The following is a 12,818-nucleotide window of genomic DNA, read 5'->3' as shown; positions in this document are numbered from 1 at the left end:
GCAGACAAATAAGACACACACACTGACACAGAGGTAGACAAACATGCAGGCACACATGAAATAATTCGCAGGCATGCAAACGCATTGCACATACCCACATAAACATAAAAAACTTTACAAAGCCAGCAGCTCATTTGACAAGCAAATTAGGCCAAAAAAATTAAATGGTTGTGGCCAGTGAGAAGATAGAAAAAATTTGGGTCGGTAGGTTGGTTTGGTTATTTGGGGAGGGGGGTGAGGGATTGAAGGTTGTCTTTTCTTTACACAGACTTTTTACTAACTGGAAAATGTGCGAGGATGTTGGAGAAGAATAACTTTCCATCAAGTTTTGTCACTTAAAAATAAATAAATAAATAAAAGTAGGGTCAATAAAAGTTTATGGGTCGTGATAAAATTTATGTACCAATACAAAAAAAAAAGTCCACATCAAATAAAACATATTATGGATTATAAGTACAAAGAAAAATAAGTGCGGTAATCTTGAACTTTAGTGTGTTAAATTCATAGCTCAGAATTCAGAGACATTTAAGCCTCTAAATTTGCAAAACCTGCACTTGTAAGCAGAACAAGTCATTTTAGATCCCTTTGGAGCCACGGAATGAACTGTACGAATGCTCGGAATGCATTTCGTTTACATGCGTCAAAGAAGGAATTATCCTAAGCGGTGACAGGAGAGTGGTGTCCCTTGGATGACAACGTAACCATTCTCAGGTCATTTTCGTCGATCAAACAACCAAATAAATTAATTATGCTTAAGTTTGGAGCTTAATCCGTCAATTAATTTCACGACAAAATTAATGTTCTTTGGCTTGATTACAGGGACCTGTATTAAAAATAAGTAAAGAATGCCGCTAAGTGCTGAATTCCAGCATAAAATGAATTTAAAAAAACAAGCAAAATAATTATGCACTTATAAGAACCAGACATAGCTCTACGTGTAGGTACCTGTACTTTGGCTTCACTTTGCTATCGATGGGTAGTTCTTTCAGACTGCTTTTTCATAACATAATTCTGTGTTCCATCACAGTTATCCCCCTTTATTCCCGTGATACTTAGGAAATATGTCAGCCTGCTCATTATTTTGGTTATCTCATCACACAATAATTACTGAATACGGCTGCATGTAAGACTAAATGCTCACTGTTTTGAAAGCTATTTCATGATTTGTACACACACCACACTTCTAACCTTAAATGACGGTTTGAAACGTTTGCCTACGTGAGTGCGGCCAAATGGCGACTGCAGCTGAAGTGTTGCCGTGCTCGCGGAGCAGAACGGAGACGTTACTTAGAGGAGACAGCCTCAGCAGACACTTCCATTCTCTGTTCCGTCAGGCAGAAGAACAACCAAACAAGTGAGGGTTATTTTTGTCACTGTCATATACTCTTAAGTACTGTCGTAAGACTCGTATGCATGTTGTTCTTAATCTTACAGTTACACGTTTTTTAATTTTTTTTATCAGTCTTCCGTACTATTAGTATTATACTGCTCTGTAAGATTACCTTCGTATAAATACCTAAATTCCGTCTGGTTTCGTCTGGTTTCCAAGAAAGTTTTTTTGGATCCAAGGCCTACTCTATATGAAGCGTTTATGCTGCCAAGCCAAATGGTTTTCAGCAAATAAAGAAAAGGAATTGATTATTTTACTATCAGTATCAGTTTGAGCCACAAGTGGATGAAATACTACAAGAAGATAACACTGTTCATGGGCTCTATCGACGCCCGTTCTTTACCGCTTGCTTCCCTTTATATGATAAACCGTTCATAGATCGTCGTTCTCCCGAACTAACTCCTTAGTATGTCATCGAGAATAGAGGATTTTGGGTAGGGAACTCCTTTCATGCAATGACGTCAGCGTCTTTTGGCGATTGGTCAATACATTTCGTATCAATAATGTCGGTCTCGCTTGAAATTATCGCTACTTGATATTGCTTTCCAAACTTATACGAAGTGACCGGTAGCGTAGGGTCAGTTGAGTTATGAACTGAACTAGCCCCAAACAGTGAGATATAGAGAACAGTACACAAATACAAACGGAGAGACTTGGAAACTTGAGTCATTCGTCGCCACGCTTGAGAACTCAAGTGTAATATTTGAAGTTAAAATTTCCCTCGCTTACAGTGCCACAAAATAGCTCAGTTGGTAAAGCGCCCGTTCATGTGCTAGTCCTTACTTTTGTGGTCTTGGGTTCGATACGCTTCTACGGCAATTTTATTTTTGTTTTTGTCTGAACTCGTAATTCTTGTATTTTATTTATTTGCTTCATTCCAAACGTTTTGGAACACAAAATAATAGAACATTCTAAGCTCAGATGAGTTTGTCCCATATCTTTTCCTCCCAGGCTGAACTCTGCATACACCAAAGAGCTTATTTGCTGTACATTTTATTGTTAATACTCAGACGGGCGCAGTGGCCTGGTGGATAAGACATCGGTCTCCTAATCGCAAGGTCGTGAGTTCAAGTCCCGGCCGTGGTCGCCTGGTGGATTAAGGGTGGAGATTTTTTCGATCTCCCAGGTCAACTAATGTGCTGACCTGCTAGTGCCTTATCCCCCTTCATGTGTACACGCACACACAAGACCAAGTGCGCACGGAAAAGATCCTGTAATCCATGTCAGAGTTTGGTGGGTTATAAAAACACAAAAATACCCAGCATTCTTCCCCCGAAAGCAGCGTATGGCTGCCAACATGGCGGGATAAAAATGGTCATACACATAAAAAGCTGTGGGAGTTTCACTTTCAGCCCATGAACAAAACAAACAATTGTTGATACTCCCCAAAATACATTTTGTGTGTGTGTGTGTGTGTGATTAATTTCTAATTTCACAACTAGTGTTAGTTTTCACAATTAATTTGGTTTTGCATGCAACAATGCATGTATGCAAGCTGGACAAATATGTGCAAGTACATGATATGCATGTGTGAGCTTGTTTTAATGTTGTAAATTATGCAAACTTGTTTCATACAAGCAGTGTAATTATGCTCATCATTTCATTAATCTAGTTCTTTTTCCAGGAAGAAGCAAGACAAGAAGAAGGGAAAGAAGAAGTCAAAATCCAAGTCAAAGGAACGAAAACAAGTATGTCAGCTGTGCTCAAGTGTAGACTAGATGATATTTGTAAACTGTAAACATTTTGATGAAAGGGTGTCTGCATTTCTGTGCTTATCAGTAAAGACGTGAGACAAGAAATTGAAGCTGTTACGTGATGTATGGTTGTGATTTGCAAGATTATACATGTATGTGAATACCTATTGATGGATTTTTTCTTTTCTTTTTAGTTTGTTTGCATTTCAGTTTCCATTTGGTTATATGCTTTCCTTGCTTGTTTCTAAGTCTGTTTGAAATCTTTAACGCCATTTTATGTGGTCACTTGGTACTTAATCTTGTATTTTATAATTGATTGAAATTGAATGTGATGTGGTGCGTGTAAAGTGAAAGTGAAGGATATGATGGAGCCAAACATAGAAACCACAGACACAATGAAGGTCAGACATTTGACTTCTTTCTTTCACTTGATTTTTTTGTCTTGATTCATTACAAATGACAAATTTTGCGCAACTTTTGGTGTCAACAGAGGGAGAAATCGCCAGAGCTTCCAGATGCAGGTACCGCCAACACTGCTGAGGTCCATGGCAATGCTTCAGCCTTCAGTGTCTTTGCCACAGTACGACAGTCTGTGTTGGTGCAGGGGATTCGCGATGCCTCACGTCTCTACCACCTGGCCAACAACGGGCCTGACTCAGACTCCGAGTCTGATGAGGATGGAGACGAGAAAAACAAGGATGCTGTCATCAAAATACCAAAGGTATGGCGCTAGTTTCAACCTTAACTCCACACCACATAATGGATTAAATTACATATTCTTACTCCGAATCACATATAAGCATTGACGCAGTCTGAGATGCTACAGGTCTGAAATACGCTTACCCGTCAAAAGTTAGGGGAAGCAACCCCACCACAAAAAAGTGCTGCAATGGTGTGTTGAGATTTAGAAGGGGATTAAAGTGTTTTGTTTGTCTTTTTATTTTGTTTAGATCGTGGGACTGGGCCTTCACGGTGTATTCGAGTTGATCCGTGAGACTCGCAACAAGTACCCTGAGTTGTGCATGAAATCGCTGCGAGCACTGCTTGACCTACTACAGGGACAGCAACCAGAAGCCATGAAACTGGAACCGCCTGAAGCTGTTGGTGAGTTACTGTTCAATTCTTGTATTGTGAGAATCGTAACCAAGGGAGGTAGAGCGCTAATGGTGAGATCTAAGAAACATAGGGAATTACTTAAGTGCTTTTAACATAGACGACAACATTTATTGAGAGTTATGTTGAAACAGTCACCTGACACATGAGGGACTTAAAAACATTGAAATGAAGAAACAGCTTTCACCCTGATTTACTGGAGTTTTGTTGAATGAGCGGTGTGTGTGCATTTGTGTTTGATGGAAGCATTTGTTGAGAGAAACAGATGTGATTCAATCACATATTCTTACCTCAACTCACATAAATGGCATTAACTTCAGTTCATTGCTAAGATATTGAAGTAGTACTCGACCCTGGTAAGGGGGGAAGTAACTCCCAAAGAAAACAAAGTCCGTAGTCAAGGACGGGAGTCACCTCCCCTACCGGTAACCCGCGCATGCGCGGTCCTACTACCGGCCGTCATTCCACCCACTTCAACACTCGAGCACAGACGTGTTGTGGTACTCCGGCATCTTTTTTGCCTTGGCCTTTTGTGGAAGGCCATTTGACCCTGGTATTTGCGTTGCTATCTTTAGGTAAGATCGTTTCACTTCTCTTCGCTGCGCGTTGCGTTTGTTTGAGTATTTCGCTGTTGTAATTCGTCTCCACGTGCGCGTGTTCGAAATTGCAAATGGCGGACAAAAGCTCTAAAAGCAAGGGCAATCTTGTTTCTCTGCTCTCTTCACCGGGGAAAGAGAAAGATAAGGACAAGTCTAAGTCTAAATCAAAGACGCGTGCCTCTGTAACTTCGTCACAGGCTACGTCTTTAGTTCTGGTTACTGACCCGGTGACTAAGAAGTCAGAACGGGTTTCGATTGACTCCACGTCACCGTCACCGGTTTTTCTTACGCAGGAACGCGCTACTTCTCCTCTCTCGCGCTCGCAGGCGCCTCGGCCTAGCGAGTCCGTGTCTCGGGAAGAAATCTTGGCAATGTTTGCTACTTTGAAGCATGATTTGGTTGCCTTGCATTCTGCGGAAAGGCCTGTCGCTCCCCTCCCGCCTGGCGTGGGGGGGGTGGCTTCACTTTCTAGGCTGCGGCCTTCAGCGACGATCACTTCGGCTGATCTCGGACCGGATTTTTCCGGTTCGGTAGCGGATCCCCCTGCCTTTTCAGGGGGGTTCGCGTCCATAGCGCCGCCCGGTTCTAGCGCTTCGGCGTTGGGCGGCGTTTGTGGGAGTCCCCATCTTTTTGGGGGCTCACACTTGCCTGCGTTCCCTGGTTACGCTCTTGCGTCTCCTTCGGGTTCACAGACGGCTCCTCCCCGGCAGTACACCGTCCATCACGTGGCGGGTGCGCTAGGGAGCGGCGAAGCGCGCCAGCTTGCCCCCCTGGGATCAGTTTCGGCTGTCCCGGCCTCTGGGGGACAGGCAGCAGCGTCTTGCTTGTCCAGCTCTGGCCTGCAAGATTCTGTCGGCGGTCATCGTCCTGTAGCTCTTGGTTCGGCTGCCGCCGTTCCTGTTTCGAGCTCGCAGGGGGTAGGCTCCTCTGGTTTCCCCTCGGGGCTTCCGGTCGGGCCTACCCGCGGGTTGTCGTCCTCGACTTCCGGTTGTGCTGTGGCAGGCACTTCCGGTGGAGGACAGCGGGCTAGCGGTTCCGGTGGCAGTGTCCCTGCTATCCCGTCCCTGGTCACGCATCGACATCCGGCCCTGACTTCCGGTTCCGCCGCGGCGGTTCCGGTTGTCGGCGGTGCTGTTGGTGGACAGTTTGCGGCGCTTCCGTCTACTGTTCAACCGACGTTAGCCACTTCCTCTTCCGTGGATGGGTGGGTTTCCGGTTTGCCGGACCCTCCTTTCGATGGGGATCAGGAAGGTTTTGCAGAGGAACAGGAAGGGGATGAGGATCGTTCCGAATCCGTTACCCCCTTACGGATTCCCAATAAGCTGGGCCCTACTCTGGAGTTGGCTGCGGAGATAACCTCACGGTACTTCCCTGAGGGTGTCTCCGCCGACTCTACTGTTGTCGCACCCCCTCCTTCTGCTTTGGCAGACTTTGCGGGCGCGGGGGACACGAGGGCGAAGTTCCGTTTCATGGAATCTCCTTCCGTCCCGTTTGTGATGGCTCAGGTGTTGGCGGACGCTAACACACCCTACCCTCTTTTGGCTGCTCATGGGGAAGCCCCCCCTTCTGCCCAGCCTTGGTTAACCTCGGCTCAGGCAGGCGGCGGCCTCCCAGCCAACTCAAGAAGAGCGCGGCTGCCTAGCAGGCCACATTCTCTTCTCTCCTCTTTTTCGCTGCCCACAGCTCCACTTCCGGTGACTCCGGAACTGGCTCGCTTGCGGCAGGATGGTTATAGCCGAGATAGGACTTCCGTTTGTACGGAACAGAGTCTACTCGGGCTGGAGGAAAGCGGGCGTTCTTCCCTTGAACTGACCTCTTTAGCGGAAACGCTCATCCGGTCTCTCACGAGAGCCATCGCTTCGTCCATCGAGCCTTTTAGGTTTCGTGACGATGCTATTGAGGCTGATGCTGCCATGCTCCTGGCGGCGCTTGCGAAGGTCACTGACAGTCAGATGACGCTTGCCGCTCGGCTCTACTCTCAGGTGGTGTTCTGGAGGCGCGAGGCTTTTCTTAACGGCTCTCGCCTGACGGATAAGGCCACCATAGACTCTTTGAGAGTCTCTCCCTTTTCAGAGGGTGCGTTGCTGGGGTCACGCTCTTTGGATGCCCTTCGGCAGCAAACTGAGGAAACTCGTGACCAACATGTGGTGCAACTGACGGAACTCGCTCTTAAGCAGCACAGCAACAAACCACGGAGTTCTGCGTCAGCGCCAGACAGCTCTTCTGGGCAGCAGTCGTCTCGCGCAGGTAGGGGTGGGTCACGGTCCCGTCCTTACCAGCGTAAACCTTCCTTCGGGAAGCGGGGGTCTGGGCGCAAGCCCAACCCCCAATGAGCCACCCCCGATCCAGTCACCCCCCCCCCCAGCCTCTACCCTTTTGGTAGCAGGCGGCCTCTTCCGGGTCCTTCCAGCTTGGCTGTCTCGGACAAGCAGCCTATGGAGCATGGGGGTGATTCGATCGGGGTTCCGCCTTCCTTGGCAGGAAGGCAAAGCCCCTTCGTCCAGGGCGCCGGCCAACTTCCGGTTTCCGGTCAGCCCAGACGCTCAGGAGACTTTACAGGCGGAAATCCTTCTCTTTCTGCGGAAGCAGGCTATAGAGGAGTTTCTCGGCCACCCCTTCTTGGGACTTTACGGCAGAATTTTGGTCGTCCCCGGGGTGTTGCACCAAGGCATGGTGTTCGATTCACGGGAGTGGGCAGTCCGTCCCACTCAACGTCGTTTATACAAACTGCAGGCGCGCCCTTTTCAGGCGGCGCTCAGTTCAGTCTGGAATCCGACGTCACATGGCTGGGACGTCTCAGTTCCGTTTCGGGGTCTGGTTGCAGCAGACCACGCCTCAGTGGATGAACACTCCTTGGCTTCTGCAGGGAGTGCCCATAGCGCTTCCTCCTCCTTACACGCATCTCTTTGCGGGCGCAGCACAGAAGGGCTGCGGGGCTCACTTGGACACGCACACGACTTCCGGTCGGTGGTCACAAGAGCAGCGGTCTATGGCACAACATTCGCCTCGAGCTCGAGGCGGTCTTTCTGGGTTTTCATCACTTTCTCTCCGCTTTCCAGGGCACCCATGTGTTGTTTCTTTACGACAACACGGCGGTCTCTGCTTATTCCAACAAACAGGGCGGGTCCCGATCTCGGCTGTGGTCCAGCCGAGCATGCGAGACTCTTTCTTAGATCCTGATCTCGGCTCGCTATCTGCCCGGCTGCCTGAACGTCCTTGCCGACGTCATCAGCCGTTCCTTCCAGATCCTCCACACGGAGTGGACCATCACCCATCAGGCGCTCCTCCTTCTTTGGGCGCAGGTAGAGCGTCTGATGGTCGTCCTTTTCGCCACGAGATTTTCACGTCGCCTCCCGATCGTTGTGTCTGTTTCCGGGCCCGGAAGCTTGGCAGATCGACGCGATGACGATCAGCTGGACAGGGCTAGAGGCTTACGCCTTCCCTCCCACTCCACTCATCGGAAGGGTTCAGCCTAAAGCCGACTTAGAGCGGCTTCATCTCCTTCTCGTGGCACCGCGCTGGCCCAGTCAGCATTAGTTCCTGGACCCCACGCGGCTCACCAGCGGCCCGCCAATCCCGCTCGGCCGCCGGCGAGGGGAGCTTTTCCAGCCCAGAATGGGGACTCTGCACAATCGCCCCGAGGGCCTGGATCCTCACGCCTGGAGAGGGTTCGGAGATCACTGGGGTGCTCAGGCGCCTCCGTTTTCGCTTTTGGACTTAGGCCAGAAGGCTCACAGGCCACCTCCTCTGTCTACTAGTCACACTGGCTGGCTTGGACTCGATGGTTTGCGGCTAACAATGTTGTCCCGGTCGCCCTGCGATCAATGCAGGTCGCAAACCATCTGGCATGGCTCTCCGCTCGGGGACGCGCCGCGTCCGCTTTGCGCGCTCGCCGCTCAGCCATCTCTGTTACTTTTAAGCAACTTGGACGCTCCATCTCCCTCGGGGGAGTTATCGCGAGTGTGCTAAAGGGCGCGGCCCTCAGTTCTGCAACGGAGAGAACTTCTGTCCCGGCTTGGGACGTTCTTCTAGTACTCGAATTTCTCCGTTCTAGTGCTTTTGAACCTTTACAAGACGCTAGTCTCTCTGACCTTACGCGCAAAACTCTCATGCTCATACTGCTCGCTTCCGCGCGGAGGGGCAGTGAGATCCACGGCCTCTCAGGCCTAGACCGGGATATCACTTTCGAAAGAGACGGCTCGGTTTCACTGCGTGTCCGTCCCGATTTTCTCGCCAAGAATCAAAAACCTGGTCAACTTTCACCGATCATTTCCATTCGGCCTCTCCGGGACATTTTTAGCCCCCGGCGATCCGGATCTTTCTAACTGTCCGGTACGCGCGCTTAAGGCTTACTTGTCGCGCACCGCTCCGTTTCGAGCATCAGCTCCGAAGTTGTTGTTTATTTCGATCATTTCAGCCCGAAATAAAGACTTTGCAAAAACCACGCTTTCCAGATGGTCTTCCACACTTATAAGGCATGCTTATCAGTGGTGGCAGACACAAAAGGGGGGGGGGGGGCAGTCAGTCCTTCCTCCTCGATCACCTCGTACGCACGAGGCTTGAGCGTGGGCAACTTCCTTAGCTGTCCTCAAGTCTGGAAGGATGTCAGACGTCCTCAAAGCTGCATACTGGACGACTCATGATGTCTTCCTCAGCTACTACCTCCGGGGCATTGCCAGCACTCATCCGGACGGTACCAACTGCCTCCCAGCTATGGTTGCCGCAGGCCAGATACTTCCAAGAGATTAATGTGAGTATCCCACCGCCTTTATGTGCAATCTGCCATTTATGTGAGTTGAGGTAAGAATATGTGATTGAATCGAAAATTTCAAATCTAAATTTTCATTTAATTAATATACTTACTCAACTCACATCGTTTATACCCTCCCATCCATCCCCGCTAACATTATATGTGTTACAGGTGTGTGTTTCCGTGGGGGAATGACGGCCGGTAGTAGGACCGCGCATGCGCGGGTTACCGGTAGGGGAGGTGACTCCCGTCCTTGACTACGGACTTTGTTTTCTTTGGGAGTTACTTCCCCCCTTACCAGGGTCGAGTACTACTTCAATATCTTAGCAATGAACTGAAGTTAATGCCATTTATGTGAGTTGAGTAAGTATATTAATTAAATGAAAATTTAGATTTGAAATTTTCGATTTCAAGATTTTCTTTGTCTCTGTTGTTTCATCATGCGTTCCAGTCTAAGCAAGTGGTATCCATTCCTGTAATTTCCTGTCAATACGAGAATGATATAAGCACTGCAACAATAGTTGAAAACTGCAGTTATTTCTCTTAACATTCTCTCACAGTGCTCCTCAGCTGAAATTCTGAAATTGTGATTTTTTTTTCTTGCAGAAGAGCTCTTCGTCCTTCTGATGGAAATTGGCACTGACTCTATGGCTGAGACCCACGTTGAAGGTCACTCCTTGACCTCACTAGCGTGTTCGGGGCTGGTCAGCCTGACCATCGCCCTGGGAGACACAGGCAAGCTGCTGACCGCCATCAAAGCCATGCTCATGTCTGTGCCTCGTCTGGCTGCCCAGATAACACAGGTATGGAATTCGTCGATTTCTCATTGACTGTGTGCATGTGCTTCAATGTTACTGATGATCTTAGGTGAATATGTTCTCAAAAATTGGCATATGCTGCCTGAATGGCGGGGTAAAAATGGTCATACACGTGCAAATCCGCTCGTGCAAAACCATGCGTGAATGTGGGAGTTTCAGCCAATGAACGAAGAAGAAGAAGAAGGCGAATATTTTGGTGAAGACAATCCTGTATCTCCCCTTTTTCAGTGCTGACACCAACTAGGGTATATTTCAAAGTCCAGTAAAACCTCCATCACTTACCCAGCCCTACGGTGCCATCAAAGAGAAGAATGTCATCACATTGAGGCAAAGTAGAGAATCACTGCTGAAAAAGTAAAACTATTATAGAATCATCTATATCAGATTTATTTTCAATTAAAAAAATCAGTCATTTGGCAAGGACCACATGCAAAGAAAGAAGATTTGGCTTACTGGCTACGGAAGTGATCCTTGAAGAATGAGGAGTTAGACATTAGACTTTGATCTCTTTTTCATGCATCTTCGATGTTTCTCTGGCCACAGGTTCCAGGAATCCTGCCTCAGCTGCAAAAGAGTGTGCAGGCCATCCTGTTGGGGCGTGCCCAGCTCCCTGACTGGTTCAACTGTGGGGTTCGAACCCAAAGCCACACCTCGGCTTTTCCACTGCCTCCTCTAGCAGGTTGGTTGTTAAATCAGTTCACTGAGGCCAATGTTGTGAAAAGTTTATAGATGTGAAGTGAAGATGATATATGTGACCCTCCACCTCGGAATGAGTCGGATGTCACCTCGCGCGGTTCTGCGCTAGGCCTAATATACGTCTGAGGGGTGTCAGGTGTCAGTGTGAAGGTCACCTTAGTCACAGGCTTATAACTTGGACAGTTTTTGCTCTTTTCTAAAACGGGTTTCACCACTGGATAGAGCATAACAAACTCTTGAAGGAAATGTAAAAAAAATATAAAAATCATGCAAAGGTGACATGCGACTCATGCCGTGGTGGAGGGTCACATATACGAAAATAGAATGCTTTTTAATGTAAATGTTGAAAAGAACATGGTGGGAGAGAAATGGTGGAAGTGTTTATGTCTGGTTACCTTCTGTTGATTCTCTGGCTGGATATTTGTTGTTCTTGAGTTTTGTACACAATTACTTTTATCTAAACAGTGTTTGTTATCCAAAAGCTGCAGTTTAGCAAATGGTGGATGGTTGTCCTCAAAATAAACAGCAGTATGTTCTCTGTTTCCACACAAAGACTTACATGCTATATGACACTGACCAGAGTTTATAACCATATTTCCTGTGTCTGCAGCCCATGCTGATGACACAGTGGACAGTTGCGCCGTAGCCAGTGACGGCTGCCACATCTACATCCTCAACAAGAAAGGCCTGCTGAAAATGGGGTCTGGTTATGGCGGCACCATCAAGGTTAGTCTTTTTTTGTAAGCTTTTTACTCAAAGCTAGGGGAGAGTGTTGTGTGTGCTATCCATCTTCCTAGTCTGATATCAATTGAAAAACCCCACCAATAAACATTTAATTGTTGAATTTATGATGTGTAATTATGTGTGGTTTGCTCTTTTCCTGTGAAGATTGTTGTTCTATGTCATGCTTTATGTATGTTGTCATATACACACCACAAACAAAGTTCTCTGTTGAGATAATAAAGTCGTCTATGTCTATGTAAACAAAAAAGAAGAAAACAAGAAATTCCTCCGAGGTAGGAAAAACACCCCCGTTGGTCAAAGGGAAATAACCATTCTCACTGCCACCAACTGAGAAGGTTATTTCCCTTTGACCATTAATATGTCCCGCTATAAGTCCTTGTAGAATCTTAATCCACCAATAACTCCCTAACCGTGTGTTTGACTGGTCCCAATTTTTGTAAGGACCGTCTCAGGAATGTATAGAACCTGTTCACCAAGTTTGGTGACGATCGGTCCGTTCATTCTTGAGATCTATATGCGAACACAAACACACACCCAAACAAACAAACAAACACATCGAACGAAACCTAGACACACCCCTATGTGATGTCTGACCTTATGATGTTTAATTTGTTTTCAGGGCAGCATTGTGTGTCACAAAGAAAACTTCCAGATAAGCAAAAGCCCGTGGTTGGCATATGCTCGGGTATGTAAAAGAGTTCAGAGACTTTGCGTTGATCAAACAGTTTTTGCACTGCTTCAGTATGGCATACATTCAGATGTATTCGAACTTTTCTGAAGAATGTCAAAATTTAGATGTGGAACAGAATTTTATGCATTTTGTTGCCAAGCTGGTGGATAAAAGGTGGAGTTGGGTTTTTCCAAGGAGCAGCCAGGCAGACAAACAACACACTTGCTCGTTCATGCACAAATTGTTGTTTTCTGATTGGGAATGATGAAAGTCAGTTGTTGCGCAGAATAAACGTCCCTTGATGGACCGGTCTTACAAAAGTTTGTAGATTGCACAGGTAAAGC

The 12,818-nt window shown here is 47.3% G+C and overlaps 1 pseudogene; it reads left to right on the top strand.

The window, feature by feature from the left end:
- The first annotated feature begins 1,057 nt into the window (after window positions 1-1,057).
- The window catches only part of LOC138968959 (E3 ubiquitin-protein ligase MYCBP2-like), a 148,839-nt pseudogene continuing 137,078 nt past the window's right edge, over window positions 1,058-12,818 (top strand).

This window comes from Littorina saxatilis, linkage group LG6 (assembly GCF_037325665.1).
Source record: "Littorina saxatilis isolate snail1 linkage group LG6, US_GU_Lsax_2.0, whole genome shotgun sequence".
Classification (NCBI taxonomy): domain Eukaryota; kingdom Metazoa; phylum Mollusca; class Gastropoda; order Littorinimorpha; family Littorinidae; genus Littorina; species Littorina saxatilis.
The sequence above is the reverse complement of the archived record's forward strand: the minus strand, read 5'-3'. Positions and strand labels throughout refer to the sequence as shown.